This window comes from Portunus trituberculatus, chromosome 32 (genome assembly GCF_017591435.1).
Source record: "Portunus trituberculatus isolate SZX2019 chromosome 32, ASM1759143v1, whole genome shotgun sequence".
Taxonomy (NCBI): Eukaryota; Metazoa; Arthropoda; class Malacostraca; order Decapoda; family Portunidae; genus Portunus; species Portunus trituberculatus.
In genome coordinates this window covers 2,473,182-2,490,681 of record NC_059286.1, presented here as the reverse complement: position 1 = coordinate 2,490,681, position 17,500 = coordinate 2,473,182, and the positions used below count along the sequence as shown (strand labels likewise).

Below are 17,500 nucleotides of genomic sequence, written 5' to 3'. Positions count from 1 at the left end.
CTGCTTATGCTGTCTCCCTTTCATCTCCGTTGGGCTCCTCCGATCACAATCTCATTTCTGTATCTTGTCCTATTTCTCCAATCCCTCCACAGGATGCCCAAAAGCTCTGGCGTTTTTTCCTCTGCCAGTTTGGGGGACCTGAGGAGGTATATGATGATTTTCCCTGGAATGATTACTGCTTCCGAGTCAGAGACCCATCTCTTTGCGCTGAACGCATAACAGAGGTGATAGTGTCTGGCATGGAGGCGTACATTCCTCATTCTTTATCTCAACCTAAACCTTCTAAACCTTGGTTTAACTCAGCCTGTTCTCGTGCTATACATGATAGAGAGGTTGCCCACAAAAGGTACTTGAGTCTTCCATCTCCTGAATCTCATGCACTTTATATCTCTGCCCGGAATCATGCCAAGTCTGTTCTTCAACTTGCCAAACACTCCTTCATAAATAGAAAATGTCAAAATCTTTCAAACTCAAACTCTCCTCGAGACTTCTGGCATCTAGCCAAAAACATCTCAAATAACTTCACTTCTTCATCTTTCCCTCCTTTATTTCATCCTGATGGCACCACTGCCATCTCTTCTGTCTCTAAAGCTGAACTCTTCTCTCAAACCTTTGCTCACAACTCCACCTTGGATGATTCTGGGCTTGTCCCTCCCTCTGACTATTTCATGTCTACAATTAAAATTCTTCGTAATGATGTTTTCCATGCCCTTGCTGGCCTAAACCCTCGGAAGGCTTATGGTCCTGATGGGGTCCCTCCTATTGTTCTCAAAACTGTGCTTCCGTGCTTGCACCTTGCCTGGCCAAACTCTTCCAACTTTGTCTATCTACTTCTACCTTTCCTTCCTGCTGGAAGTTTGCCTACATTCAGCCTGTTCCTAAAAAGGGTGACCGTTCCAACCCTCAAACTACCATCCTATAGCTTTAATCTCTTGCTTGTCTAGTTTTTTTAATCTATCCTGAATAGGAAGATTCTCAAACATCTGTCACTTCACAATCTTCTGTCTGATCGCCAGTATGGCTTCCGTCAAGGTCGCTCTACTGGTGATCTTCTGGCTTTCCTTACTGAGTCTTGGTCATCCTCATTTAGAGATTTCGGTGAAACTTTTGCTGTAGCGTTAGACATATCAAAAGCTTTTGATAGAGTCTGGCATAAAGCTTTGATTTCAAAACTGCCCTCCTACGGCTTCTATCCTTCTCTCTGCAACTTTATCTCAAGTTTCCTTTCTGACCGTTCTATTGCTGCTGTGGTAGACGGCTACTGTTCTTCTCCTAAATCTATTAATAGTGGTGTTCCTCAGGGTTCTGTCCTGTCACCCACTCGCTTTTTATTATTCATTAATGACCTTTTTAACCAAACTTCTTACCCTATTCACTCCTACGCTGATGATACCACACTACATCTTTCCACGTCCTTTCAGAGACGACCAACCCTTCAGGAAGTCAATAGATCACACAGGGACGCCACAGAACGCCCGATCTTTCTAAGATTTCTAAGAACTCGACACAACCTTCCAGACTGACGTACTATCCCTTCTTCTTCAATGAAACTCAACTGTCTCCCTCTTCCACAATGAATATCCTCGGTCTGTCCTTTGCTCATAATCTTAACTGGAAACTTCACATCTCATCTCTTGCTAAAACAGATTCTATGAAGTTAGGTGTTCTGAGGCGTCTCCGCCAGTTTTTCTCGCCCTCCAACTGCTTACTCTGTACAAGGGCCTTATCCGCTCTCGTATGGAGTACTCTTTGCATGTTTGGGGGAATTCCAGTCACACAGTTTTACTAGATAGGGTGGAATCAAAGCTTTTCTTTTCATCAATTCCCTTCCTCTGACTAACTGTCTTCAGCCTCTTTCTCACCGCCGAAATGTTGCATCCCTCTCTATCTTTTATCGCTATTTTCATGCTAACTGCTCTACTGATCTTGCTAACCTCATGCCTCCCCTCCTCCTGCGGCCTCGCTGCACAAGGCTTTCTTCTTCCTCTCATCCTTCTTCTGTCCAACTCTCTAACGCAAGAGTTAACCAGTACTTTCAATCATTTATCCCTTTCACTGGTAAACTCTGGAACTCCCTCCCTGCATCTGTATTTCCGACTTCCTACAACTTGTCTTCTTTTAAGAGGGAGGTATCGAGGCATTTGCTCCCCAATTTTGGCTGACGCTTTACCACTTTTTAGAGAGCCAGCACTCAAGTGTGCCTTTTTAATATTTTCTTTTTAATTTGCCCTTGGCTAGCTCTATCCCCTACATAAAAAAAAATTAAATTATGCATCCTTTTGACTGGTGTCATTTCTCTTGTTTTCTCTCGTATTTTCTTTCCATCATTGTTTCGTTTTTTTACATCATGTGTTGCGCCATTGACACCTTCACACTTGTCTACGCATGCCACTGCTATTTATTTTATTTTTTTTGTTGTATTGAATTATTCTTATATATATATATATATATATATATATATATATATATATATATATATATATATATATATATATATATATATATATATATATATATATATATATATATATATATATATATATATATATATATATATATATATATATATATATATATATATATATATATATATATATATATATATATATATATATATATATATATATATATATATATATATATATATATATATATATATATATATATATATATATATATATATATATATATATATATATATATATATATATATATATATATATATATATATATATATATATATATATATATATATATATATATATATATATATATATATATATATATATATATATATATATATATATATATATATATATATATATATATATATATATATATATATATATATATACACGTATCTGTATGCATACACACTCAGTTTCAAATACATTTTACCTTATTAACATTGCATCTACTTATGCTAATTGCAAATGCAGTTTAGTATTTTAACTGTATATTCTCGAAATTGTTTTAGTACGTGTCCTTATGAGTAATTACGTTATGTTTTTTGCACAGCAAATAATATTTCGTTCATTATTTATAATAAATTATTCCTTCTTCGAAGGGAGGCGAGAGACAGCTGCAAGAATGGAGGGATATTAGTAGGAATAGTAGTGGTAATAGTAGTAGTAGTAGTAGTAGTAGTAGTAGTAGTAGTAGTAGTAGTAGTAGTAGCAGTAGTAGTGGTGGCAGTAGTAGTGGTGGTAGTGCAGGTAGTGGTGGTGGTGGTGGTGGTGGTGGTAGTGGTGGTGGTGTGCAGTGGTGGTAGTAGTGTAGTGCAGTGGTGGTGGTGCAGTGGTGCAGTGGTGGTGGTGGTGGTGGTGTGTGGTGGTAGCAGTGCAGTGCAGTGGTGCAGTGCAGCAGCAGTGGTAGCAGTGGTGCAGCAGCAGTGGTGCAGTGGTAGTGGTTGTTGTGCAGTGGTGGTTGTGGTTGTGGTGTAGTGGTGGTTGTGGTGTGGTGGTGGTGGTGGTGGTGGTGGTGTGGTGGTGGTGTTGTGGTGGTAGTGGTGGTGGTGGTGGTGGTGGTGGTGGTGGTGGTGGTGGTGGTGGTGGTGGTGGTGGTGGTGGTGGTGGTGGTGGTAGCAGTGGTGGTGGTGGTGGTAGTGGTGGTGGTAGTGGTAGTGAGTGGTGGTAGTAGTGGTGGTGGTGCAGTGGTAGTAGTAGCAGCAGCAGTAGTAGTAGTAGTAGTAGTAGTAGTAGTAGTAATAGTAGTAGTGGTGGTAGTAGTAGTAGTAGTAGTAGTGATGGTGGTAGTAGTAGTAGTAGTAGTAATAGTAGCAGTAACAATATTAGTTCTATCAGTAAGAGTAGAAGTAGTGCTGGTCTTGGTAGAACAATCATCACAAGCACGACAGTAGGAACAGTGGTAGTGGCGGCGGTGGTGATTCCAGTCGAACACTTCACCACAGCCACCCTTGTCCTCGCTGAATCCTCGTCACATCCTCTGGTCACTGAAACTGATACTGAGAGGCGATGAGGAAGAGTAAACTGCTCCTTAGCATCAGTAAAGATCAGCGACCCCTTCCATCTCACCCCGGTGCTTTTGATCAGAGGGCAGGAGGAGGAAGAGGGATATTTGTGAAGGGAAGGAGAAAGTTATTGGTTCTATTGCTTACTTTGTTTTATGTGCTCTGTACGTTTCTTTGTATGTATGGGAGTAAACGCATGGTATGACGTAGGTGGTTGTCTGGAATGTTGGTTTATTGTTGTTATTAATGTTGTTGTTTTTGTTGATAATTTTGTTGGTGGTGATGATTTTGTTGTAGGTGTTAGTGTTGACATTTTGGTGGTAGTAGTTAGACAAAACGAATAGAGAAATAGATAAATCAAATATATACATAAATTCATAGCCACATGCGTATACATACAAGTTGAGTCACCTTTGTACTTACACACGTAGATACATGCACATGCATACAGAACTACACTCACAAAGACGAAAGCTTAAAAACCTAATCATTTAATTCAGTAAATAAATCTCATTACACACACAGCTGTAGGACCTTTGCACATTAGCCTTACAATAATATCAGTATTCATGCATAATTGACACATAATTGACACAACCTAACTAACTAAGGGACACAAGCCCATAAACACCAAACACACTAAATTGAACAAATTTAACTCCATAAAAAAACACATAAAAGTAGCCAGATGAAGAAAATCAAACACGAAAATACAGAAAAACAAATAGGCAACTCTCGCCAAAGACAAACAACGAGTAAGTAAACTCCAGTGACGAGGTGAAGACGAACCAACTCTTAACTCCTTTTACACTAGACTCAGAGACAGATTGGAGATAGACGAGGGAGGGAAACTGGGAGGATGGGAAGGGTGACTGCTGTGAGATGGGCCTGAAGACTTAACGTTGCCGGGGGTGGTGAAGGGGTGAGGGGAAACAGGCTGAGAACTGGAAGAGGAACTGGAGAGGCGCGGGGAGAGAGGTGAAATGGGGCGATGAAATTCAAGAGAAGGAGAGTGAGTGAGAGGGAGCGTTCCAGTGGTGTGATGGAAGGTAATATGACAGGGAGGGTAGTGGTAAGGTGGTGATTGGTGTGGTGATGCGAGGGTGTGGTGAGGAGCAGAGTACTTGGTGATGATGTAGCGCTGGTCTTGACACGAAGGGACTTGATTTAATTCTGAAGTGGAAGTAATCCAATGTGTTGTATTCTTCTTACGCTGTTGTATTCGTGACATTAATACGAATTTTTGCATTTTCGAATCCTCACTGTGTAGAAGCTGAAGTGTTTTTTTTTCTTCATTATCACATTGCACTTGAGTTTTCTGTCAACATTAATGGTAAATATAACGAAGTGTAATTTGTGGATTTGCATTTTGTTTCTAGTTTGATGGTAATTAATAAGAAATAAGAAGTGCAACGTTTTCATGTGATATATATTGAACTGAAGGGATTCCATTTGTAACATTTAACCCCTTCAGTACCATGACACGTTTTCATATTCATTCAGGTTACTATTTGGTGATTCTATGCAGCTTCAGAAACTTATGTGGGGATGCAAATAGTGAAGAATCTTACCATTAATCTTCTGACCTCCATAGACCCTTCCTGAGGTAACTAAAAATTGTCTAATTATACTCAAAACTCTTGGTAAAAATACGTCCCAGTACTGATAGGGTTAACTTGACATTAGTTCTAAAACCGATGTAATTTTTTGTGTTCTTTAAATCTCTCTCTCTCTCTCTCTCTCTCTCTCTCTCTCTCTCTCTCTCTCTCTCTCTCTCTCTCTCTCTCTCTCTCTCTCTCTCTCTCTCTCTCTCTCTCTCTCTCTCTCTCTCTTCTTCTTCTTCTTCTTCTTCTTCTTCTTCTTCTTCTTCTTCTTCTTCTTCTTCTTCTTCTTCTTCTTCTTCTTCTTCTTCTTCTTCTTCTTCTTCTTCTTCTTCTTCTTCTTCTTCTTCTTCTTCTTCTTCTTCTTCTTCTTCTTCTTCTTCTTCTTCTTCTTCTTCTTCTTCTTCTTCTTCTTCTTCTTCTTCTTCTTCTTCTTCTTCTTCTTCTTCTTCTTCTTCTTCTTCTTCTTCTTCTTCTTCTTCTTCTTCTTCTTCTTCTTCTTCTTCTTCTTCTTCTTCTTCTTCTTCTTCTTCTTCTTCTTCTTCTTCTTCTTCTTCTTCTTCTTCTTCTTCTTCTTCTTCTTCTTCTTCTTCTTCTTCTTCTTCTTCTTCTTCTTCTTCTTCTTCTTCTTCTTCTTCTTCTTCTTCTTCTTCTTCTTCTTCTTCTTCTTCTTCTTCTTCTTCTTCAGTTCGTGTAGGAGAATGGTCTGCATATATGGAGATGCAAAGGTTCTCTGTTTTCGTATTGAACCTTCAAAGCTTTGTATGCAGCATTATTCCCAGCTTCTGATTTACGATGAAGAGAATTTTCACACATTTTCAAAGCCAAAATGCGTTGCACCTCTGTGTCTGAATGAAGGTGACGAAATTATGTAGGGCAAAAACTTCCCACTTCAGTTTTTTACGTATACTGAACTCAACGAACTGCCTTTTTGTGTCGCAGAGGAAAAATATGAAAATGTGATGATGTAAATGCGATTTGTAACAGTAAATACTATTGAGCAAAAAACTAGACTTGTATTTGTTATGATTTAGAGCAAACATTGGTTATTTCAAAATCATTTTCATTATAGTTGTCCGTAAAATATAATAGGATTTAATGTCACCATATTTTGTTGTATAAAATGGCAGCTATAAAGGATGTTCAAATAATATCCAAGAAATTTACTTTTCCATTATGTCTGTTGTGAACATATTTAAATGAGTTTCATTTCATTAGTGTCCATAAACTGCTATTAACATATTGCCACATATATTTCCTGCTGCAGTAAAATATGCACCAGCCATGATAAGTGTTCTCTCGACTGTACCTGTCTATTTGTTTATTCTTTCCTTTTAGTGTTTCTTTTTTTCCATGGCTAGACAACACAGAAAAGCAACGGCACACAACCAACAGCACAAACGAAAAATGTGTTTTTTCATTTACTGTTTTATTGCTGTACCGAAACATGAACACAATGCAAACCACGAGCGGGTTAAAACACACACAAGCACACACACACACACACACACACACACACACACACACACACACACACACACACACACACACACACACACACACACACACACACACACACACACACAGAGTTGATAACGCTGAGAATTTCTCTCTGACTCAGAACGATGCACTTTCTGGTCCCTTTCCTCAGCGAGAAATAAAGTTTACGTTGCGAGAGAAGGATATCTTTTGGGAATTTTCTTTACACCATCATCTGAGGTAAACATAGCCGTGCAGTGTCCTCACATGGATGAAGAACTTCAGGTAGATGGGCAATTTGTTACGCAAAGTACATGGAATTTCCCTCGTGAGCTCTCAAACAGTAATACAAAAAAGCCAAACACACGCGGAAACTAAGTTGCCAACCTTGTTGATCCTTCACCAGCTGTTTCCTATTTACAGTGGCATTGTGAGTAGGCTTTTATTTCACTTTCATTTCATTCTCACTGCCAACATGTTGCATATCTTTTTATCTTTTAACGCTATTTTCATGCTAGCTGCTCTATTGATCTTGCTAACTGCATGCCTCCTCTTCCTACGGCCTCACTGCACAAGGCGTTCTCCTTCCTCTCATCCTTATTCTGTCTAACCCTTTAATGCTAGGTTAACCAGTATTTTCAATCATTCATACATTTCTCTGGTGACCTCTGGAACTCTCTGCCTGCTTTTGCATTTCCATCTTCTTACGACTTGACTTACTTTTAATTGTACCACAACTATATATATATATATATATATATATATATATATATATATATATATATATATATATATATATATATATATATATATATATTAATTCTCTCTCTCTCTCTCTCTCTCTCTCTCTCTCTCTCTCTCTCTCTCTCTCTCTCTCTCTCTCTCTCTCTCTCTCTCTCTCTCTCTCTCTCTCTCTCTCTCTCTCTCTCTCTCTCTCTATATATATATATATATATATATATATATATATATATATATATATATATATATATATATATATATATATATATATATATATATATATATATATATATATATATATATATATATATATATATATATATATATATATATATATATATATATATATATATATATATATATATATATATATATATATATATATATATATATATATATATATATATATATATATATATATATATATATATATATATATATATATATATATATATATATATATATATATATATATATATATATATATATATATATATATATATATATATATATATATATATATATATATATATATATATATATATATATATATATATGATATGTGTGTGTGTGTGTGTGTGTGTGTGTGTGTGTGTGTGTGTGTGTGTGTGTGTGTGTGTGTGTGTGTGTGTGTGTGTGTGTGTGTGTTTATTTGTTTACTTGTTTATCCATTTTCAATCAGAGAGTTTCCGCCAAGGACAATATAAAAGGCTGAAATCATTGTAGTAAAACATGATTTATGTATTTTACTAATGATATGATAATTATTCTGAAATATGCACACATATAGTACATGGGTATGGATACACCAGCAGAGTTTACTCATAAATTACTATAACACCGTCCTCTAATTGTTTTTAGTATCGCATATCTGTATTAATCAACAAAATATTGTTTTTTTTTAAGTTGATCTAATAATTTATATCCACATTTTTTCTTCTGATTTTTTTAGGGCATTTTTTTCTTATATATCTTATCCGTTCTTAGCATTATTTCATTTTTTTTCCACGTATTTACAAACATTGTTCTAATTCTACCGAACACTCGTTACCAGGGCACTGTTCACACAGAGCCAAACTCAGCCAGTCTCTTCGTTCTTTTCGGCACCCACCTCCAAATCCTCCTTCCCGTCTCGAGTTTTTTCTCTTGTCCCATTTCTCCAGCCTCGTCCTGCTTCCCACTACAACCAAACTTTTACTTTCTCAGCACGCCGTCGATGACTGGAGAAGTGAATCCTTGAAGGCATTGTGTGGGTAAGTAAACATTTTATCATCATTACACTGTTTCCACAATGTTGCTCATAGAAGCATCCTGCTTTTTTACTCCTGTACCTCACTAAGCCGAACCTACGCCTACGATGAGTGGATACTTGAATCCAGGGAGGCATTGCGTAGTTACACAGGCGCTTGCTTTGTTCAAGCAAGTGGCCTCATAGTTTTCTCAGCTTTTCACCTGCTCCTGGCCGTCTTCAGATACATTTGCTAGAGACACTCTGTCAGGTGCAGCAGATACAACAGCCATCTGCGAGCTCCTTGTCGCCCGCCGCCTACCTTTGCGCAATTTGTGGAGTTGCCAACGTATCCAGGAGAAACATTCTCTCTTTCTCTTCTTGTCACAGCATACAGTTAGACTGCTTTGTTATGATAAGGTCTCTGAACAATTCATAGCGGAAAGACCACTGAGGATCAGGAGCACAAAGCTTACAGAACAGAGCGCTTCCAAAACGCCGTGGGCCTCAATTTGTAGGATGGCTGTGTTGTTTGTAACAATCCAACTTCAAGATCATTCTACAAGGGCGTACTTCCGGCTGCACACACACACACACACACACACACACACACACACACACACACACACACACACACACACACACACACACACACACACACACACACACACACACACACACACACACACACACACACACACACACACACACACACACACCTAGTATTAGTCATGATCATCTTTAACAGACCATTGATTCATTGACTAATCGTATTCAGCATTGTCAACTCGATCACAATGAAATGAGTGGGGAGGAACGGAGGCTTCTCTCTCTCTCTCTCTCTCTCTCTCTCTCTCTCTCTCTCTCTCTCTCTCTCTCTCTCTCTCTCTCTCTCTCTCTCTCTCTCTCTCTCTCTCTCTCTCTCTCTCTCTCTCTCTCTCTCTCTCTCTCTCTCTCTCTCTCCAGAGAGAGAGAGAGAGAGAGAGAGAGAGAGAGAGAGAGAGAGAGAGAGAGAGAGAGAGAGAGAGAGAGAGAGAGAGAGAGAGAATCAGAGGAAAGAGTTACATGACACGATATCATGTGCGCGTGGTGAGTGGTGGTGATGGGTAAAGGTGGGGCACATGTTACAGGTGAAATAGAATAAGAAAGGTAAAAAAGCAAGAGTAAGGATATGAGGGTAAGAGATTAAGGAAAGGTTGAAAAGCCCTTATATACGATACGGAGAGGAATGAATGCACAAATAATGGAGAGGAGGAAAGGGAATGGGGAAAGACGGGAGAAATAATGAAGTAAGTTAGATTTCAGAGGAAAGGGGAATAGAAAACGGAGAAAAGGGATGCAAATAAAATAATTGGCATTAATAATTAAGGTCTCTGCTTCCCTTGTTATTTATAATTTCCAGCTATTTTTCCTTCTTTTTGAATGAAATAATTAAAAACAGTATTAAGTTAAATGAGGCTTCTCTTCCTCTCTTTGCTCTCTACTTGATTATCTTTCACATCTTATTTTGATTTTTTTTTTCAGCTCTAAGTGCCATAACTTCTCTTCTGTGAAAGGTTTAGAGTATTATCTTGAAAATGATTACCACTTACTGCACAAGAAGTACTCATCTGATTCATACCTTTTGCTATCTTCATTCATATCTCTTTCCAATAAAATATTCTAAGGTTTATCAGATCATGTTTCGTGGTGTTATATTTCTGGTGCGAACTTAATGATGCTGTTGACACTTCTAGAACGTCAAAGCCTCAGAGTGTCATTCACACCCCGAAATTAAGGGGAGAGTTGTGTTGAGGCAAACGCTTGCGGAAGTAATCTTTCACATTTTGAATAAAGCCTGGATTACTGTAAGCGTGTGTCAAAGAGGCAAGTAAAAATAATTCGAAAACCTTTATGTATTTCCCTGAAAAGAACCTTAAATGGAAACCAAACGAAGGCATTTTTATCTGCTTTTAAAACTGGCTAAAAGATGTGAACATATTAGGGTTTTATCAGGATGTGGCGGCGTTTTGTCTAGAATCAAGAATTTTGTCTCGACGAGTGCACATTTCAAATTTGTAAGTAGTACCATGCCCGACTTTTATTTTCTTTATACCATTTGAGGTTTTAATTAATGGAATTACAATTGTTATATAACTCTTCACTGTAGTGATGTCTTTATATACTCCATCCTGAAAAAAAATAATGGGTAATTTTATGGCGACTTCGAGTTTCTTGTAGTACTTAATGAGTACTTTACTATTTTTTTCCAAGGCCGGTGAACCGGAAGAACGTTTTGAAACTTCCCGTGTATATGTAAAGAAAAAAAATAACACCAAGAGATCGGAAATGACCACTTGATTATGCTTTTATTATATTGATGATATTGAATAAATAATTTTGATTATCCTTGCTGGAAGCACTGAATACCTGCCTGCAATCCTTCATCTCTGTAATGCTAATCACTGCGACGAGGGAAAGCCCTGCACAATGCTGGACCTCTTTGGAGACTTACCGGGTTTACAGTTTTAATAAGGTGTTTTATTTTTCTTTAATATACAGGTTGTCCTTATTTTTTCTTGAATTCACACTTTAATCAACTTTGAAATATTCTAACAACACGGAAGCTCAACAAACATGTTTAATAAAAACTAAACTTATTACACAAGACCACGAACACAATTTTCTTGATATGCGTAATATATGTAAAATAAAGAATTTTCAGGCAGAGAGAAATACAAAAAATGTCTTATACGTCTGATGGAATTTAAAGAATGTGTTATTTACTGATCAGTGGAATCTATTAACTCACTAAAAACATCATATATTGTATTTAAAGTCAAGGAGAATAATCTTTCTGTCAGGATTATAATTCCCAAATTTGAGGAAATTGTAGCAAAATATGTTAACAACAAAATATACACACAACAGCAACCAAGTCATCCACCCACACACACCCACCCATCCACCCACTAACACACACACACACACACACACACACACACACACACACACACACACACACACACACACACACACACACACACACACACACACACACACACACACACACACACACACACACACACCGCATAGTGTTGTGGTTAGCACGCTCGACTCACAATCAAGAAGGCCCGGGTTCGAGTCCCAGGAAGCGGCGAGGCAAATGGGTTTAATGTGTAGCCCCTGTTCACCTAGCAGTAAATAGGTATGGGATGTAACTCGAAGGGTTGTGGCCTCGCTTTCCCGGTGTGTGGAGTGTGTTTTGTGGTCTCAGTCCTACCCGAAGATCGGTCTATGAGCTCTGAGCTCGCTTCGTAATGGGGAAGACTGGCTGGGTGACCAGCAGACGACCGTGGTGAATTACACACACACACACACACACACACACACACACACACACACACACACACACACACACACACACACACACACACATACATAAACACAGAACAAATAAAACCCCCCAGCTTTCAACTCCATGTACAATTACGTATGAATTATGCACTTTTCTAAACAATCTCTAAATACTTACGCAAAAATGGATCCACAAAATAAAGCAAACCAAAATAGCAAACAAGAGACAAGAGGAACCACACACACACACACACACACACACACACACACACACACACACACACACACACACACACACACACACACACACACACACACACACACACACACACACGGTCTGGGGTTTACGGAAGTTGTGTGTCCCAGGAATGGTGTGTATGTGCTGTTTCAATTTCCTGGACGAGCGACGGAACACAATGCTTGAAGTGACGGAGTGGCGGCGGGGAAGGAACATTCACTTTGCTCATATTTCCGTTACATCTTTTTTTCTGAGGACTGAAAACTGGAAACATAAAAGTAAACAGAAAAGGCAAGGTTACGACGAAGGGGAGGATGAAAAGAATGGGAAGGAGAAAGAAGAGAGATGGAAAGATTAAGGAAAGGAAAGAGCAAAACGCTGAAGGAGGAAAGAGAAGAGAGAATGAAATGGGAAGTTAAAGGAGAACGAGGATGAAGGAGAAAAAAGAAAATTAGATACAAATATACGTATTGATAATAAATGAACTACGGATAAAATAAAACTGGAAAAATAAGACAAACACAAACATCAAACGATAACAGGAAGAAAAACTGAAAATAGAACAGGAAAAAGAAAGAAGAAAAACTGGCTAATGAAAAACACGAAAAAAAAACTATGCCCTACTTAAGATACTTGGGCCTCTTAACTTCCTGATTCTTAGGTGTGTGTATGCCTGAGGCTTCACGTGTGTGTGTGTGTGTGTGTGTGTGTGTGTGTGTGTGTGTGTGTGTGTGTGTGTGTGTGTGTGTGTGTGTGTGTGTGTGTGTGTGTGTGTGTGTGTGTGTGTGTGGCCACGTTCTAGTCAGGCTTCCACTTATAAGCTGCTTGTCAGTGCATAAGTAAAGAAGGAAGAAAACGTCAAAGGAATACTGAGAGCCCTCTGGCAACGAGAACCAACACCAACTATATTCACTTTTACTTCCTTGGCCATGAATGCGTGCAACCCAAGCTCGACAACGGGTTTGTGTGTGTGTGTGTGTGTGTGTGTGTGTGTGTGTGTGTGTGTGTTGAGCAACATAACACCATTGGCCGCAGCACACAGGCTCCCCAAGTCCCTAGCATCAGGCCACCGCTTTAGGACCCCCGTCAGGAGCAGAGCAACCCAGTCCGGTGCTGAATTATTCTCAAGTTGATGGCGGAAGGAGAAAAGGAGAGGATTTTCAGTGAGAAGAATAAACGAAGCTAGCTGGAGTATACTCGTATTTGAGTGGTTTCTTGTTTACTCTCTCTCTCTCTCTCTCTCTCTCTCTCTCTCTCTCTCTCTCTCTCTCTCTCTCTCTCTCTCTCTCTCTCTCTCTCTCTCCACCTCATTACCACTACTTTATACCTCAGTTAGCGTTCTCTCCCGTCTATCTTGCGAACTCTACTTTTTGCACCCCCCTCTGTGAGCCGCGGCACTTAGGCATCGCTTGGCTGGGAGGGTGAAATATATAAATACCAATGCAGGAATTAGGCGGCCGCATCGCTGCTATCAAGCCCTCGTGCATGCGACCATTCCGGCCAGTTTATGCAGCGTATCACCATCAGCAGGGCGGGGCGGGGAAGGGAGACTCTCGCACGGCCACGCCACCAGCGATAACGTGTCTAAACTAGCAAAATTGTACCATATGACGGGTTGGTTTGGAAGGCAATCTACTCGTTCTCTCCCGCACCACCCGGAGTGATAACAGAATAACATGAAACTGTCGAACGTTGAAAGCTTTTACAGCCGACGGGTGATCCAGAGATGAGAGCGCCAACTGTTAAAATTGACTGAAAACGTGAATGGGGGTCCAATTGTATGGGTTTGTATGGGCCTGGGAATGTAAAAAGTTCTAGTGGTGCGAAGGGAAAAAATTGTGTGGCTTGTAATGTCCTTAGCGATTCCCCCCTCTCCAGTGGAAGGAAAAAGCGTACAGACTAAGAACGTACCGCTATTTGTCTTCATTAATGCAATATTGAGTGGAGAGAGAGAGCGAGAGAGAGAGAGAGAGAGAGAGAGAGAGAGAGAGAGAGAGAGAGAGAGAGAGACACACACACACACACACACACACACACACACACACACACACACACACACGGTAAGCGGCGAGGCAAATGGGCAAGTCTCTTAATGTGTAGCTCCTGTTCACCTAGCAGTAAATAGGTACGGGATGTAACTCGAGGGGTTGTGGCATCGCTTTCCCGGTGTGTGGAGTGTGTTATGTGGTCTCAGTCCTACCCGAAGATCGGTCTATGAGCTCTGAGCTCGCTCCGTAATGTGGAAGACTGACTGGGTGACCAGCAGACGACCGAGGTGAATCAAACACACACACACACACACACACACACACACACACACACACACACACACACACACACACACACACACACACACACACACACACACACACTAACAAATTTTTATCTACGCTGACCTTAAAAGTTTTCCACATATTAATTCTCCCAACATCTAATTTAGAACTTTCTTCCAGGAATTAATTCATTATCTCGTTCCTTCCTCGGGCGAGACACATGTTTGTCTTGCCGCCAGTGTTCTTATTTATATATCCTCCTGAGACTTCTTTGGGCACGTTCTTGCGACTCAAGGTCAACTCAGGTCAACTCACCGGTTAAAGAAAGAGATAGAAGGAAACAGAAAGTGATAGTATAGTCGCTGATAGTTGAGAGACAAAGAAGCGAAATAAAAGGAAAAGAGGTGAAAGGAAAATGGATGTCACAAAGACGAAAGGAATAGTGACAAAGACGGGGAAGGAAAGAGATAGAATTGAAGAAAGTAAGTCGTGACTGAGAGAAAGGAGACAAAGAATAGAAGAATTGGGATATTTTCTTAGTTTTGTTTCCTATGATCAACTTTTCTTGCTTTATATCTTTCAGACGTCATGCAAACTGACACACACACACACACACACACACACACACACACACACACACACACACACACACACACACACACACACACACACACACACACACACACACACACACACCAATAACAGACACACTTCAGGCACTCGTCTTCACAGTGAGTGCAACTGGGTGCGAATTCTTGGCAGGATGGTCGGCTGTAAAAGGGAGTCACTATTATGTTTCACGTTTCCTCTTCCTGTTTGCCTCACCTTTATACAGAAGACGAGACAGTACGAAACTAGTCACTATTCCTTTTTCTGCAGCGACACTCAACTCTTGTACACTGAGCATTCTTGGTGTGTCCTCTACCAACAATCTAAGATGGAAACTTCACATTTCATCTCTTGGTAAAACAACTTCTTTGTACTGAGGTGTTCCGAGCCATCTCCGTCACTTTTTTATGACTTCCCATCTACTAACATTGGACTTGTCCGTACATATACTATATTTGGAGTATGCAGTACGTGTATAGGAAAGTTCTCTCACACTGCTTTTCTACATAGGGTGGAATCAAAACATCTAGTTTTATTTATATCAATCCTATAACTGATTGTCTTAGCCTCTCTCTCGTCGTCACAATATTGCATCCCTTGCTATCTTTAACATTTAATTTCACGTTAAATTCTCTTCTGATTTTGATAATTGCATGCCACCCCACCTCCCTCGACCTCTTTGTGTAAGACTTTCAACTTTTCTCACCCATATTATGTGAACCTCTCTGTAACAAGTTTCATTAGGATAGTCAATTATTCATTTTTTTTTCGGTAAAATGTAACTTGCTGTTCATTCAAGAAGTTTTCAAGACACGTGTTCTAATTTTCGATGACTTATCTTGAACTCGGTTTGTGGACTGGTACTTTATTGAAGCTTTCTTCAATGTTTTGTTGTTCTTTGCTAGTGTGTCTTACATTTTTTTAGATTCACAAATGTTATCAGGATTTTTCACTTAATTCTTATACAGAAGAAAAAAGCTAAAAATTAGTCGGTACTTTAAAACTTATGCCAATTTTCCTTCGAAGACACAAAAGTTAAGCGCATATATATAGGAAATACAAATGTAATGCATACAGTACAAAATATTATGGCTTTCAACCTGTGCGTAAAATACAAAGCAATTCATCAAAGGTTAAGGTTCATGGCTGTTTTAAAGCAATACTATTCTTGCGTACAAAGAAAAATTATATAAAAGACGCAGCACTTAACCGAAATACGTAATAGCTCAGTGAAACTTACGAAAACTTTATATGTACAAAGTACATGATGCACAACCACAAGATGAACTTTAATGTTAAGAAACTCTATTGAATGAATATGTAGACGACTTATAACCTCTTGATAATAAAAGTATCGTCCCTAACTTGATAATTTTTTCCATTCTTTTCAATATAATGAAATCGTTGGCGTGACACTGCAAGACATCAATAAAGTACACATGTTAAAGAATTGCGTGTCCTTTGTGCTTTCTACCAGCCTCGCTCACTCACTCCAGCCTCATTCGAGCCCAGAGGAGTGATAAACGCAACAAAATTAAAGCCCGCCAAAAATACTTAAATTTTTACATATGCTGACGTAAAGAAAAATACATGAAGTGCTTCAGAAGGGAACGTGATGGCCACTCCATTGATTGACGAGGCTCAGTGTGGCTGCTGCTGCCTGACTTTTACGTCCTGCTCACTTGTCCGTGCTGAAAAGTGAAGCGTATTGACCGATTCCTGGAAGTTATTGAAAGCTTAAGTCCCGATGCAGTGTACTTTGGTCAAAACCTCTGAAATATGAAAAAAAATCTCTGTCATATTCCCGCTCCCCAAAGAATGAATTAAAAAAGACTGCTATAGGAAGTGCAATTTTTATTTCAAGATGCTTGATATTCCAGAAATAGTCAGGATATATATATATATATATATATATATATATATATATATATATATATATATATATATATATATATATATATATATATATATATATATATATATATATATACATATATATATATATATATATATATATATATATAT

The 17,500-nt window shown here is 38.9% G+C and overlaps 1 protein-coding gene across 2 annotated transcripts in view; it reads left to right on the top strand.

The window, feature by feature from the left end:
* LOC123512036 (zwei Ig domain protein zig-8-like) overlaps positions 1-17,500 on the top strand; it is a 241,249-nt gene that overhangs the window by 55,819 nt on the left and 167,930 nt on the right. The window contains exon 2 of one of the 2 annotated variants that reach the window (XM_045268192.1): positions 8,998-9,044. The exons of the other annotated variant lie outside the window; for it this stretch is intronic. The gene's annotated coding sequence lies outside the window, so the exon portion shown is untranslated. The remainder of the gene's footprint in view (positions 1-8,997; positions 9,045-17,500) is intronic. 2 annotated transcript variants of the gene reach the window in all.